General features: G+C 36.3%; 1 pseudogene; it reads right to left on the reverse strand.

The window, feature by feature from the left end:
• Nucleotides 1-8,129: 8,129 nt before the first annotated feature.
• On the reverse strand, nt 8,130-8,635 carry LOC113756789 (annotated as a pseudogene).
• Between the last annotated feature and the right edge of the window lie 264 nt (nt 8,636-8,899).

Raw genomic sequence — 8,899 nt, forward strand, 5'->3', positions numbered from 1 at the left:
TTTTGGAAGTAGAACCTTCAATTATTTTACTTTGCTTATTTTAGGGTTTCTTGGCGATTAAAGCCAATCTGAAGTGAAAACTTTTGAAGTATCTGTACTTGAACCGGTGAGTGTACCACTCCCCTCACTTGTTGTTTAACTCGATTTCTGTACATGCAATTGTGATATGAACCACTGAACTATCTGTTTATTTTGTTTGAGACGAGGGTGTACTTTATCACACTCGTTCTCTTGTCTGTTCATATGCCAATTTTTTGTGCGAATCTGAATCTGTTATCTGTATCTGTATCTGTTTTGACGTCGTTTGGAAGCTTGTATCCAACGACCTTTCTGTGACCTCTGAGCTCAACATCTGTGGCCAGTTATTCGAGTCGGGCCGGCATGGGCCTGGTCGATTAGATAACGAACCACGGTAGTCTGTTTTGGGATCTTTGGGTATTGAGACCCTTGATTCCTGTATACTCGAGTATTACCATTTCTGATCTGATTGAATTTCAGGCCCGGTAGGGGTATGTGAGGTGGAAGGAACCGAAAAAAGTGGAGTCTACGGTATTAGTTACTTAGCGTTGACAGAGTGTCAACTATTATTTCGATCAAACTTCGGTGACGCAAATGGGAATTTGGCTCCTGAGAGCCACCTGTGTCCTTCCTATTTGAATCATTGGTTCCTTTACTTTACATCTGGCATGTGTACCTGATTTGTTAAATATGAAATGCCATGATTTTACTGCTATATGTCTGGTACCTCATTGAGCGCAAGCTCACCCCTTTCTGTTCCTTTTGTTTTCCTTACAGGAAAATAAATCCTTTTGGACTGGATTTGATAGTTGATTGTCGAATTGAGCTAGATGGACATATCTTTTGTGTAGCTCATTGATTGAAACCCTAAATGTACTTTTGGGTCCGTTTCTCTTTTGATTTGGCAAACCGTATATGTATCAACTTTTGAATAACTTTTGTATGCCACTTTGGATTGTATATGCTTAATTTCAACATGTAAATATTTGCTTGATGTTTGGCTGAGTTTTGACGTGTCGGTTACTATTCATGGCTGACTCCGATTTTATTTTTTTTTTATTTTGTGATTTTGACCTGTTTACGCGGGTTTGTAAGTTCCGAAACGTATCAGATCGCGCTAAACTGAACCGTTAGTCCTGGCGAGAGTTGGCAGGTAGTCCGCTAACCCCTTTGGTTCGCCTTAGGGGAAGGTAGGGCTGTCACAGGAACCGTCCCGGGGCACTCCGCTGCTAGGGCTCCAAGGGGCTCCAGGGAATGATCCCGCAGAGGGCGGGAAGAATCCCCCTCAGCGTGGGATTGAGACTATCCCGGGCAGGTCCCGAAACGTACGGAGGTCGGACTCCCAAGCAGGTATAAATAATAACGCACACCGACTGCATAAGGTACGCTAACTATTGGCCACACACTCCCAACAGCTTTGCTCTCAGGGAACTCTACTCATCGGAAAACTAACTTGACCGTCGGAGTGCCCTCGGGGACAACCTCGGGGCTCCCCTGCTAGTCACCCTAGGAACCACCTTTTGTTTGTTTTGCAGGGTTGGAACACGCTCTTCTCATCAGCACGCCGAGCTCATCAGGTCAGCTCGGTCCGGGGAAGCTCAGCGCTTCTTCAGTAGGCATTTTCAAGATGGCAGTTGGGGTGGCCTTCTAGAAGTAGGGATGGTAACAAATTGAGTTGTCTCTGTCGACTCGAGCTTGTCCAAGCTAGTTTAAAAGATGTTTTGTCTCTATATTGATTTCTCATCTTATGGTACTTATGCAGGTCTTCTAAGCAAGTTACAAAACCAAAGTCCCCAAGACTGAATTTACTGAAAAGAAAAAGGAAAGACTAATCTACGCTGTGCAAAAGACAGTGTAGACAAATAAATTTTATTTAACTTATTTAGTCAAGATTTATTTAAATTAAATTTATCTTGATTAAATTAAATTAAATTAAATAATTAAAGTCTATTGTGTTTAGGGCTGACAAGTTGAGCAAATATTATATGAACTATTAAATCAAATTAAATTTGTGATGTCCATTTAAACTGAAATAGATTAATTGATTTATTAATTTGCAATGGACTATTTGGGTTAGCCTACTATTTAAGCCCAAGTAAAATGGATTTTTTGAATTACAAGTCATCTAGAATGCATGATCTAACCTACATATTTTGGTTATAAATAGAGGTCTTCCCTCAAGTCAAAGGACATATTGAAATTCCAAATTTCCAGAGAAATTCTATCAAGTTCTCAAGAGCTTTTTCCCTCAAATCCTAATCCAAATCAAGTTAAACAAATCCTTCTTCTATTCTTGTTGACGACTTAAATATTCAAGTATTCAACGCCATCATCAAATTATTCATTTTTTACGCCTAAATCATAGAAAACACTCTCTTGATCGAAGAATAATTCTTTTCGGCCCTTCGATTGAAGCTATTTGAAGAGAAGAATCATGTGATTAATTTCTTTAATTCAAAAATTTCAAAGATTGTAACCCTCTTATTATTTGATTTAATATATTTGATATTTGCACAAGTTTTCTTGTCTTTATTTTAGGCAACGAACGAAATTTGTGCTTTCAGACAGCTTCCAATACTTAGATAAAATAGTTTTCCCATCCTCTGGTAATGGGAATCTATAACTCGTTCAAGAACTCTCGACTCCACACCCTTTTTTCTTAGGCACTGCCTTCAACGGCTATGTAGGCTAGTGTTGAAAACAAGTTCCTTAGCTTTGACAGTAAATGGTTCGCATTTCTTTTATTCAATACGATTTCAGTTGGAGCTTATCATTGTATGGAAATCAATTTCTTTTATACGGTTAATCTAGACATTTATTTTTCTACAATAGTTTGTTAATTTACAAAAACACTTAATGGAGAATATTTTGGTCTGTGCATAAACTAAATATTGATCTTATAATTAGAAATCACTGTGCATAACAGAAATTGTCCTCCATGACATACTTTTTGTTTCGTACTTGGTTGATAGATAGGATGGTTTTGTAGTAAAATAGCTAACAAATTTCGTTTTCAAGTCAGATGGGGAAAGAAAGAAAGGCATTCATTATCCTGATGTGCTGTGCTTATTCAATAGAACCACTACAAGAAAATTGGTTATTAGTGACAAGCTATTTTCGTCACAAAAAAGAAAAAGTCGTCACTGATAAGTTTTATTGACAACTTTCTAGTCGTCACAGAGTCGTCACTGCAGGCCTATCGGTAAAAATATACAGTGACAACCTTAAAAGTCATCAGTTAATGGTACTGTTTTGCGACAACTAGTGTCGTCAGTAACTGTTGTAATTTTAGTGATGACATAGTATCTTGTCAATGATGTACAAAGCAATGTCGTCACTAAAACTAATCCATAGTTGACACTGGTATAAACTAATTACTGACAACTTTTGTTGTCACTAGACACTTTTCAATTGTATAACAATAGATGCTTGTCAATGGTGAAATCTGATTCAGTGACAACACTTTACCACCATGAAATTTGAAGATTTTCCTGCTACAATTATATCTAAAAAATGAAAAAAAAATGACAATGCTTTACAATTAACAAATGAAGGCACCCATTACATTACAAAAAGCCAAATATCATTTTAAGCATTCGAAAATCATAATCAAGTTCAACAACACCCTACAAATAGTTTGATAAGTGATATTTGGCCTAAATTTCACAAATAAGTCAAGGCAGTTTTACAAAATAAATCCAAGTCCCAAAAAATATGTGTTGTTGAAACATTTCCTAAGTATAAGATTTTCTCTATAGTTCTTGAGTCAATTAGCAACTCTTGCTGCTGATCTTCCAAAAATCTAAAATGAGCAACATACCTGCAGTGAAGTACTTCAATTATCAGTAGGAGATAAGAAAAACTTGAGACAAGAAAGTGAACTTAAGAATTTGCAAGAAAATAAGCTAAATCATTTCTTTTAAGTATCATCTAGAGAGTAACTAAATAAGAGCAAAGTAAGAGATAAAGCACTTAGAACTTTAGAACTCAAGAAACACTTCTTTTATTTTTACTACGATATTAAGAACTCAAGAAACAATTAATATTCTTATGCTACTGTATTAAGAACAAAACGGTGATCCTTCTATGGTTTTGTAGGCCCCATTTGTATGGTTCATTCAAATAGATCATGCATAGCAACTTCAGCTTTTTAGATATCGAGAATGCATATTGTTCTAATAGCAAATATCTCATGCCAGTAGCTTTAACAGCATAATAGTAAGTAGCTATCAAGAAAAGTATGCATAAGATATCATGAAATACCAGATCAAGAAATTTCTTTTCTACTAGTTAGCTTAGAGACCGCTTGCAGCTTGTTTATATGCAATGTCTCCTAGACCAAAGTGAAAATTGTCACTTTTATTGAAACTTTGTTAAAAGGCCCAAGTGTTTGAAACAAGTATAACATAGATGGAAAGGAGTATATATTTAACCAAAAAACATCACAATAATTGGAAATTTCATAGCAAGGACCAATAGCATCAGCATAATAAGCTGCAAGACAATAGCAAACCAATGAAGTCCCAAAAAAATGATACTATGCATTATAAGTTTGAAGACAATGGATAAAATGGTAGCTGTAGTTCTTATAAGAAAAATGTTTGCAAATAAAACATGTGTTTCCTTCTTTTAATTTTGATATTGATTTGTACTTGTACCTAATAACCACACAACTATATATCCCAAGAACACTACAAAATCGTCAAAACTTACCATATTCATTCGAGTTGTACGTCACCAAATATGAAAAAAAATTGCAAGAAGGAACTACTTATTCAGGATAAACTCTAGAATTTGGACAATGAAAATCCATCTTGATATATACCTTTGGCAAGGAAAAGGCTGTCTCCAGCTTAGACCATAATCTTAAATATCAAGATTTCCTCAAAAAGACTAAAAACACCTACTTGGTAACATTAGTTAGCTATATAAGGCAATTATATAGCATAGCACCCTTAAAGTAAATAATTCGTATAACTAAAGCAGATGTTTTTGTTTAATTCACATTAAACTTCCAAAGCTTTGGCAGTGAAGAAATGTTGACACAGGTAAGTTCCAAAGTAGAATTTGGTAGCAAAACTCTTTAGACAATATAATTGTATACCCAGCAACTAGACATATGCGCTCACCTGTTTGTATTATGTGCATTACATAATAAAATAAAATGAGTTGAAACGATTACAAATGATGCCCAATAATGCATACCTATTGTGCGCAATGTATATTTTTTCTGTAATACAAAATGAGCAGGCTCACAACTTCACAGAGTCAACCACAGCTTCTTTGTTTTAATTGTGCAGAAGAAACTTTCTGTAGCTTGACTACTTAACAATATGATAAATTTCTTAACATACCATTTACTAGGCTCAAGATCACTTCTACACTCAAAGTGGCAGAAGGCTGGAAGAATGGACCGATGACCATTCCTGGATTAATTGCAATCATGTCAATACCATGCTCCTTTGAGAAATCCCAAGTAGCATTCTCTGCCAAAATTTTTGATAGTTGATACCATAACTGAAAAGAGAACATATTTGGCAGCTTTAGTTGAAAGCATAATTCTTCAAGTGGGACATTAGAAAAAGTATGTTTTCTAGACACTTGGGAGACCATCTAGTCACATTCTCTAAATCCTTCTACTCTGGAGAATGGGGCTTATTTTAGAAGTATACATGGCTCTAAACAGGGTTAATTTTTCTCCCTCTAGACAATGTCAGTTGATCACGTTGAATGATTATAATTATTGGCAGATTACTTGCTAAATTTACTGTTTTGATTTCTTAGCACTTGAATAAACAACACAACAGAAACTAAAGTTCACATTTTCAGTGACGTGATGTTTTCTTTGGGCATATGCCAATAAGCCCTCTCAAGCAAGCATTCCAATATTCATTCCATAGTAATATACTTTCTGGCTTGGAACTAATGCCACAATATTCTTTCATCTATAGCATTTTGGTTACAATATTCTTCTCTTGTGATGGATGATCATGGTAAGGGCTCTTTTGTTAAAGTCTTTTAAGAGAAGATGCTTTATCAGCTTGATGAATATTTAACTGTAGGGCCTTCTGTCAAATTAGCGCTACCAAACCAATTATTGTAAATGCTTTCTAAAACCTTCTTAGTGATACTACTATCTTCCATAAACAAATTGAATCAACTAGAAGATTTTTGTCAGCCAATCAGAGAATTGGGCTGACTCCATGGAATCTAACAAATAGCAAGCATTTCCTCAGGCAGTTTAACTGAACATAGCAGATTGACACACCTTGTGCTCCTCACAGTATAACGGATCTGAAAACCAATTTTCATTTACTATGACACCAGCCTTTTAGTTTATCATTGCAAGTAACTACTGCAACAGAAGACGTTAAAATTACTCTTTTGATAGATGAAACTTTGGCACAAGACTATAGCACATTCAGTGTTCCCTTCACTGCAGGATTCAATAGCTGTGCCTAAGAAATTAACAGTAAGAAAAGGGAATGAAGTCGTTGCAATGTGGTTAATTCATCAGCTCCATTATGCTCTAACCCATAGAAAAGAAGTGAAGTCATTGCCTAAGAAATTGTTATCAATACCATTTTATATATAGTGTATGCATCACACTTTTGAGCCTATACTAGTTCTAATGTTATCCAATTGCTGTCCTTTTTTGAACTTTTTGGATGACAGCTTATTTTACAGATATTGTTCATCCTAATTACTCTAAACACTCAATTAAGACTTGAAGTTCCTGCAAGTTACTTGAGGAAATCCACAAAAGCAGAATCATAGAAACAGAGACTTGCAAGATGCTCTTTGAATACTACCATTTTGTCAGCAACACTGTATGGCTGCTGAGAAACTAGAATACTCACTCTCTTTACACTTGAGACTTCTAACACACAACAATTTTGTAACTGAGGAAGTTCCAATAAGCTTCAGTGCTAGCAGCAAGATAGCAACCGAAAACAATAGGGCATTGACTGCCAAACTGTTAAGAGGAAATGTATGACCAAGAACAATGACAACACGACCATAAAACAAGTTCAGTAGACATATATTTGGTCTACCAGCCTATATATTTGGTCTACCAGCAAAGACCAAAGCTTCAAACAGACCACAAAATTCATCCAATCACACCTCCCACCTCTCAAATCTTTTCTATGCCATTTCATTAAATAATTGTAACAGCATGTATACCATATATATAAATATAATTATTAGTACTATTACTAATTAATAAAGCTTGTTAATTGAGAGCCAGTAGTTCGTGCTTTGATTTTTTATTAAAAAAAAACCAAATAATTTCGAAGAACCCCTTTCAAGAATCGTTTTTTGTAGGTGCTTTAATGGGTTGTTCTAGTTTAGCTTGGTTTCAAGCAAAATTTGAAGCTTTCTGGAAATTTTGAAAATTAAACTTTAATGTATTATCTCTTCGCTCAGCCACATAGATAATCAACTAATGACTCCCCAGTTCCCACTCCACCTAGTACCACTTAACCCACTATTTCTCTCACCTGCAGCCACTCATAGCAACATCATATCATAATCACCTCCTTGCTCTCTTCCACTTCCTCCACCACCATCCAGTTAGGCATCAGCTTTTGCCCCACCTAGTCCCAACCCAAAACTGCACCCGCATATAAACCCATTGAATCTTGTCACTGTGAATCACATATGGAATTGGGTGATCAAGTCTACATCCCATGGTTGTACAAAAGTAACTTAAGCAATTGCAACTATAGATCAAATAGTTCTACCAGAAGGAGATGATTAAATCCATGACTCAAACTACCAGAAGGAGATGCAAAAAAATATTTGGGGAAAAAATTTAGGGCAAATTAATTGGGGAAAAAATTACGGAAATAGGGAGAGACATGAGAGGACCTACCTGAGAGTTGGTGGAGAGCACATCAATCCCTTTCAGCGTTGAATGCACAATTAGTCCAGAGTTTGTGAAAAAGAGTGTTTGTTTTCTTTTTTCTTTAGAAAGTGCGAACTGAGGATTGAGAGTGTTTTTTTTTTATATCAAAACCAATAAAAAAAAAAAATCTTCAAAATAAGAACATGCTGCTAATGTTCAATTAGACTAGTAACAATAAAGTTTATAAAAAAGGGGGAGAGAATTTCCCTCAATCACCGTCGGCCTCCTGGTAAACATAGGTTAGGCCACACTTGCCGCAATAGTGCCAGCGCCACACTCAGCATTACGGCACTCCTTCCCGAGCCTCTGGACCCTTCCGAAGTCATCGACCTTGTAGAACAAGATGACGGCAAGCATGACCTTCTTCTTCTTGGGCTTGGTGTAGGTCTTCTTCTTGCGCTTCTTGGAGCCACCATGGAGACGGAGGATGAGGTGGATCGTGGACTCCTTTTGGCTCCTTCTAGATGTTGTAGTCGGCTAGGATATGACCATCCTCCAACTACTTGCCGACGAAGATTTAGGCGCTGTTGGTCCGGAAGGATGCCTTATTTGTCCTGGATTTTGGCCTTGACATTGTCGATGGTGTTGCAAGACTCCACCTGAAGGGTGATGGTCTTCCCCGTCAGGATTTTCACGAAGATCTGCATCTTTGACGACAGCAACAGCTGCAAGCTACTGCTTGGGTTTTGGGAAATGAATAAAGGGGGTTGAGAATAAAGGCTTTGACTGAGGGATTGAGAGTGTGAGGAGTATAGAAGTCTGGATGTGGGGAGTAAGAGTGGTTTCTTTTCTTAGTGTATAGTACCCGCGCCATTTTTTTCACTTTTAGTTTGAACAAATTTTTGGTACTAATGAATCAAGACAATCCAAGTCAACTTTTAGCTTCAATTTTTATTTAAATTTACTAATATATTTCTAATCACTACTTCTTAACATATTTATTAAAAATTATAATGGATGAAAATTTTTTGC

Source organism: Coffea eugenioides, unplaced genomic scaffold (genome assembly GCF_003713205.1).
Source record: "Coffea eugenioides isolate CCC68of unplaced genomic scaffold, Ceug_1.0 ScVebR1_2488;HRSCAF=3521, whole genome shotgun sequence".
Taxonomy (NCBI): Eukaryota; Viridiplantae; Streptophyta; class Magnoliopsida; order Gentianales; family Rubiaceae; genus Coffea; species Coffea eugenioides.